Source organism: Microtus oregoni, unplaced genomic scaffold, assembly GCF_018167655.1.
Source record: "Microtus oregoni isolate MIOR12 unplaced genomic scaffold, Mior012 000016F_ref0000370, whole genome shotgun sequence".
NCBI classification, from domain to species: Eukaryota; Metazoa; Chordata; class Mammalia; order Rodentia; family Cricetidae; genus Microtus; species Microtus oregoni.
Window position 1 is genome coordinate 28,345,016 of NW_024543075.1, and position 7,669 is coordinate 28,352,684.

Sequence of the window (7,669 nt, forward strand, 5' to 3'; positions counted from 1 at the left end):
ATCCTGGCCTGCCTCAAGTCTCAAATGTCCCCCAGGCCTCCTCCACGGCACACCATCACCCAGGCTGACAAACAGCGTGCAGCCTCTGTAGAAGACGACTCTAATTATGCCTGACCATAAAGCCCGCAAGGGGTTCATACCCCGTGCCAAGAAAAGATCTGCACAGGAGGCAGTATATACGACCGCAGTTCAAGTGCAGACCTCTGAGCCCTGGCTACAGGGTCCCCTGCTTATCACTAAGGATACAATCTTCAAGGCTTGCCTCCCAGTCAGAGCCATCACCAACGGGTAATCCAGAAAAGTCTTAGGGGCTCCAGAAAAGGCTCTGGTGTCCTCTAAACTAAGATCATGATTTTCCTTACCAGCCTGCTTTCGCCCTCCAAGAAAACCACAACTGACTTGTGGTCGTATTATAATTCTCAGTGAATAAAAACAACCAGAATAGCCATCATCAGGGGATGGTTAAACAAATCAGTGCTGCTGCAGTCAACAAAGAATTCCCACCTCACACTAAAATAACAATTCAAAGTGGAGATATAATTTATGTGTCTATTTCTGATGAAAATTAGCAAGGTTTGGTTGAGAAAAGACTACGGTGTTTCATAAGAAGGTAAAGGGGGGGATGTATATTCACTTAGATTAGCAAGATGAAATGGGAAGTTAACTAGAAAAAAAAATTCTTTGAATACGAAAAGAAGAAAGATAAGAGGACTAAAGGAGAACTTTCCAGAGGTCAAGTAGGGAGGACATCAAGAGAAAGGGCAGAAGTGGTCCCACCCTGCCAGGTGCAGGCAACAGGATGGTCCACCCTGCCAGGTGCAGTCAACAGGAGTGATCTACCCTGGCAGATGGAGTCAACAAGAGTGGTCCACCCTAGGAGGTACAGTCAATAGGCATGTTGACAGTAAGGAATTTAAAGAATTGTTGTCTGTTTTTTTTTTTTTAATTACAGGAGTGCAGGGCTGGGGAGGTTGGATCATTTGGTAAAGTGTTTGCTAATCAATCCTGAAGACCTTAGCTTGGATCCACCATGCCAAGCACAAAGCCAGGCATGGTGGGACATGCCTATAACCCTGGGGACATGCCTATAACACTGGGGAGGCAGGGACAGGTGGATCCCTGAAGCTCACTGGTCAGCCAGTTTAGCCAAGTCATTGATGAGCTCCAGGTTCAGTGAGAGACCCTGCCTCAAAAAACTAATAAGGTGGAAAGTAGTTGAGAAAGATATCACCCCCGACCTCTACATATGTGTAACACAGACATATATGCACAGATAAATAAAATTTTTAAAATTTAAAGTTAAACTACTAAGTACAAAGTAATATCTTAAATTAGATTCTGGCTCAAAAATAGAAGGGCCTTAGGGACTAGGCAGGGAGTGTAACTCAGTGGTAGAGGGGTTGTTCTAGAATTGAAAAGTTCTGAGTGTCATACCTAGCCCAGAATAAAAGGTACAAAATCTAGTTTTCATATTAAAAGGTGATTAATGGTAACACATACGAAATAGGAAGTCCACAGCTTTCTTAATGACAATGTATTTGTGTTAACATCATACTTTCAGCAGATATGCTCAGGTGATACATGGGGTTCCTAATCTTTTTTCCATATATATATATATATATATATATATATATATATATATATGAAAAGTACATGGCATCTGCTGAATGGCATGTGGGGGAAGAGGCAACAATCTTTCTAAAATAAAGGGACTAAAGGCCCTGCTTTGGGTTCTCAACATCTTCAGCAATCCTGTATGCCATCAGGACAGAAGTCACTGTTCCTCTGGCCACTCGGCACCCTGCACAAGCTCTATTGTGTAATAATGTGTGTGCTTTGTGTCTGCAGAAACAAAGACAGAATTTGACAACAGAAAGAGTCCAGGTACAGGTCATAAATAACTTAAATTTTAACAACGACAGCAGCCCCTTGGGCCCAAATGCAAGTCGTTATCTCCCAAATCACAGGACATAAAAATCATGGGAAGGGTGCTCACTTCAGCATCACATATGCTAAAATTGGAATGATACATGGAGGAGTAGCATGGCCCCTGTGCAAGGATGGCATGTGAATTTGTGAAGCATTACATATTAAAAAAATTACGGGGGAGAGACTGGAAAGTTGACTCAGGTGTTATGAGTGTATACTGTTCTTCCAAAGGACCAAGGTTCTGCTCCCAGCACGCACAGTGTCTTCACAACCACCTGTAACTCAAGCTTCAGAGAATCTGATGCCCTCTTCTGACCTTCTTTAGCATTACACCCATAAGCACATATGGGGGGGGGACATAATTTAAAATAATAAAAATAAATCTCTCTTGTTTTTAAGTCATGGTGAGACTCAAACTCCAGTCCAATGGATCCCATGGTTCATGTAGTTTCTGACCAAGATTACTTGCTGGGGACAAAATAGGAATCAAAGACCAGAATAGAACACACAGTTCCAATTCCATCCTCCTCAAAGGTGTCAACAAAGAGATGGAGATTTTGTTATCAGATTTGCAGGCTCCGTCAGCAAAGCATGAGCTGGGAGGACCTAAGTTTGGATCCCCAGGACCTGTGATGGCAAGATGGGAGGCAGATACAGCTGAACCATCAGAAACTCAAGAGCCAGCTAGCCTGCCCTATGCAGTGTAGCTGTTAGCCTGTGAAAGACTCTTTCTCAAGAAAAATAAGGAGATGCTTAAGACATCACAACTGTGGTTGTCCTCTGACCTCCACGTGCATGCTGTTCAGGCACACACACACACACACACACACAAACACAAACGCAATACTCCCACATGATGACACTCAGGGAGAAACGTGCACTGAAGACATGTTTTTAAAGACTTCATTACCAGTAATGCTGCCACCATGTCCCCAGATCAGACACCTGCCCTGAGAGGAGTCAAAGTTGGCAAAGTCTCAAGCTTTGAACATGACAGGGAGCAGAGGAGTTTGCAGAGCAGAAGGGATGCTGAGGACCACCCCTTTCCCCACCAGCAACACCGGGACCTCCCAGCACCCCAGGACCCAGGACTCTTACCTAATAGGAAAACCTCTCCCCGTGTAAATGCTCCCACACATAAGGAGTTTTCATGTTGTTTTTCAGATTATTGGGTGAATTCTTGCCTTGGCGCCTGCCCATCTCCTCCTATTGATCCTATCTAATGGGTCTTTTAAAAACCGGATCAGGTTTCCCTGCTGGCCAAGGGCTCCGCTTACAAAATGCCCTCCCTCTGTTTCCTGGTTCCTGCCGCAGGCCAAGAACCCTCTCACCCCTCCGAAGGGTCTTCAGGACAGGACCAGACTCCCCGTGTGCCAGTGACCTGGCCAACCAAAGGCCTACCTCTTTGATTCAATTGTAGTAGGGTGATCTGCTCTCCTTATTGCACGCCTGTCCCCGCCGCTTGGGTCTGCCGCCGCGCCGCCTCTGTGCCTCTCACACGTAAGGAAACAGTGTCTGCCTCATCAACATGACCTCAGGTGGAGTGGCATCTAGTGCAGCATGTTCTATGATGGCAGCTGCCATTCCATGTCTGCCCACCTTGGAGTCCATAGAGTACCATCTAACTATGCTTAACCTAGGATATTCTTGTGTCTGTATGAAGAATATGGCAAGGTAAGAAGGCAGAAGAACCAGTTGTCTGGCTCTGGTGAAAGTGGACAGGTCCATGGCACAGAAGGAAAAGGTTTGGGCCATTCACAGATAAGCCAGATATGAAGCATGGGAGGAAGAGCGGTCGCTAATGGAGTTTACCCCAATTCTGTACCATCAGGTCATGTCTGTTTTTATGCCCGGGCCACACTGATCTGGCTATTATAACTTCACAATATGTTTTGAAGCCAGGAAGTGTAATGCCTCCAGTTTTGTTTTTTCTCATCAAGACAGGTCTGACTACTCATGAAAGTTTGTAAATCTACATGAGCGTTTGGATTTTTTTTATTTATCAAGTGAAGTGTATCTGATAGAGACTGTACTGATCCACATCTCCCACTGGGTAACATGGGTATCCTAACAATAATAAATGTTAGCTTTCTTCACACTTATCTGTATTTCTTTTCATGTGTTTCCTTAATACAATCTAGTTTTCAATGCACAAATGTTTCCATTTCTACACACTATACTTATTAGTTGTGTGTATACACACATACTATTTGCACATGTGTTGGTAAAAGGACATTTTTGAGGAGAATTGATTCTCTCCTTCTCCCATATGAGTCTTGGGGATTGAGCTTGGGTCATCAGGGTTGGCAGTAAGTACCTTTACCCCCTGAGACCTCTCATTGGCCCTCAGTTTCTTAATCAAACATTAACAAGTGTATCTAAAGGGCTCAACAGCATGGACCAGTATCACTGAATGCAAATGGAAGCTGCAGTGAATGTCAACTCAAAGCTGACAGGACAGCTCCCAGGATGACAAGAGTTACCAGCTCATGCACACCACTGGTGAGTACAAGATGGTACAGCTACCTTGGAAAACAAACTGGAGATTTCTGAAGACTCTGATTACCATATGATCCATCAGTACCTCATCTGGACATTTATCAAGAATGGATAAAAAGGTATTAGCACAGCCACGATCAATGAAGCACTATCCACAAGAGTTCAGAAGAGGAAACAAACCAAACATGAATCAACAGATGGATGGATAAGGAGGGTGTCATATACACATGGTGTAGGAGGTCCTCCTGTCTTTGTGTTGCTTTCATTGGCTAATAAACTGCTTTGGGCCTGTTGATAGGGCAGAACTTAGGTAAGCAGGAAAGACAGAACTGAATGCTGGAAGAAAGAAGGGTGGAGTCAGAGATACGCCATGGATCCGCCAGAGACAGATTCTGAGAATTTTACCCAGTGAACCACTGCTACGTGGCAATACACAGATTAATAGAAATGGGTTAAATTAAGATGTAAAAATTAGCCAATAAGAAACTACAGCTAATGGGCCAAGCAGTGATTTAATGAATACAGTTTCTGTATGGTTATTTCGGGGCTAAGCTAGCCAGGTGGCCAGGACAAACAAGCAGCCCCTCTTTGCAACATACACATACAAGGGAATATTGCTCAGACTTAGAGAAAGTCAGTAAAATAAGATTTAGGTTAAACCTTGAGGATGACATGCTAAGTGAAATAAACGAATCACACAGGGACATGCACTGCATAGACTATCTAAGGCAGGCAGAATCAAGAACCAGAATGGAATAGCGTTTTTAGGAGCCGGAGAGAGAGGATGAGCAGTCACTAAACAACATGTGTAAATCTGCAGTTAAGCAAGATGCGTTGTAGAAACATGCATGCTGTCTTTAGTGTCTGTAGACAACAACACTGGAAGGAACATGTGAAAATTTGTTTAAAACATATATCTTCAGCTCAGCAGTTAAAAGCACTCACTGCTCTTGCAGAAGACTGGAGTCTGACTCCCAGAACCCACATCAAGCAGCCTGTAATTCCAGCACCAGGGAAATCTGATAGCCCCTCTTACCTGAGTGCAAATACACTCACATCCACATAAATAAAAATAAAATAAATCATAATGTAAGAATACACACCTCACTCTAGGTATCTTGCTACAATAAGATATTTCAAAAATCTGCTTATTGTATTCCTCTGAGGATCAGGCATGCAGCTAGCTGCCAGGTGACATGTACACATTAATCCAGGCTGTGCCCCACATTTACTTTGATTACGTGCCGGTAAGAGAAAAGCTGTTCAGACAATGCAGATTGCATCTAGCTGACCACCTAGATTGTTCCTAAATTTATTGCTTCTCTAGAGTGAGCAGACAGGTCCCTCACTCTCTCCCTCTCAGGGCATATTTCAATAACACTGCTTTTTGATAAAGACACATACATAGTCCTGAAACTCAATTTATGAAAGTCTGTTGAGCCCGGAGTTTGGATTGAACCTCCTCATACGGCCTAATTAATGCCACACACTATTGCCCCTGCTCTGCTAACTGAATGCGGTCTCCGAACCTTGACGTGTTTTCCCAACGATAAAAATGCAATAAATGAATTAGTGTCCCAGGGGACCGTGGCAAGAAGAGAGGGGAAGCCAAGAAAGATAGATGATGTCTCAACTAATTTTATGATTTATCGATCTCCACTCTGCTCATTTCGCAATGTGGGGGAGTTCATTTTTCTGTCAGGCCCACAGTGGAGGCACCCTTGCTAATAGATACGATTACCATCCCTGAAACTGCGTTTGTGAAAAGAAGAGTGGCTCACTCAGCTGCTGAGCTCAGCAGCTTCCTTCCATTGTGTCCCGGACCTGCTAGGAACCAAAATTGATGCTCTTACCCAGGGCTCTGTTGAACAGACACAAGCATTTTTCTCATTTTTCTTCCAAACAAGTTCATCTTTAAGCAAGTACAGATTCATGGTTTAAATTACGGAGTTGACACATCATCTGTTTTCAGTGTGAGTATTTTTACAGCAAAGACCTTTTGCAGGATCAGACAAAGCAGGAAAGGGGACAGAATGTCACTGCTGACCATTTGGGCCCTGTGACAACTATGGTTTATGGATATACTTGTTAGAACACAATATAAGCTTGTTTGGATGGTTCAGTAATTCCATTCAGCAAACGTTGATTAGGTACAAAGTGCATCCTAAGTGCTCTTGAGAAATTCATTTATTTAACAAATATTTACTGGAGGGGATAGGTAGGTAGATAGATAGATAGATAGATAGATAGATAGATAGATAGATAGATAGATAGATAGATAGATGATAGATAGATAGATGAACAGATATGGATTTCTGGAGAGACAATATGTATTTTATAGAGATTACTAATAGATATAGGATACATAAGTAACACATAAAATAGATCATGATAGAAAATAGATAGATAGATAGATAGATAGATAGATAGATAGATAGATAGATAGAGGAGAAAAGAGGATATGTATGTAAATTGATAAATAATTAACAGAATATCAAAAGATTATAGGTAGATAATTTATTAATAGAATATCAATAAATGATAGGTAGATAAATTATTAACATGATATCAATAGTAGATAGATAGATAGATAGATAGATAGATAGATAGATAGATAGATAGATAGATGCTCAGGTGTAGTTGCCTCGTTTTTGAGAAAACTATACAATGTGAAGAGATGGGAATTGGAACCATGAAGAGATAATTCTGCAGCAGCACCCCGTGTCTCATGGTGGCCGGTGAGCCAGCTCTTCTCTCAGCTGTGAATCCGTGGCTCTGATCTGGGTTGGGCTACAGGTCATTGGTTCTGCTCAGATCTGTGTGGTACATCTATCATTTACTGGGCCCAACAGCTTACCTGGGGCATGAACTGAAGTGAGCAACAGCTCTGCTCCACTTCAATCCATTTGTGTCATGCCTACCAATATCCTCTTGGCTAAAACAAGCCATATGGTTAACTTCAAACCATGGAGAGAGGAGATAAACTCTACTTACCAATGAAGGAGAGAGGAGACACTTGGGGGTAATAACCCGAACTATCCCAAAGAATTGGATGATCTTAAAAAGTGATTCACGAGGGATTGGAGAGAAGGGAGCTTCATGGATGAGGGGGGGCAGAGTTTACTAAGATAGTGTCAGACACAGAGGCTATGGCCTACTTTTGTTGGGCTGTGTAAAGAAATGTCACCTCAGAGCTACAATTTCAAATAGTCCCTATTCCTGAGAGGCGGAAAATGGATCC

General features: G+C 42.7%; 1 non-coding gene across 1 annotated transcript; it reads left to right on the forward strand.

Moving 5' to 3' along the window:
* The first annotated feature begins 1,988 nt into the window (after positions 1-1,988).
* LOC121458166 lies at positions 1,989-2,095 on the forward strand. The gene has a single exon (XR_005975810.1). It is a non-coding gene; the product is annotated as a U6 spliceosomal RNA (small nuclear RNA).
* The last annotated feature ends 5,574 nt before the right edge of the window (positions 2,096-7,669 follow it).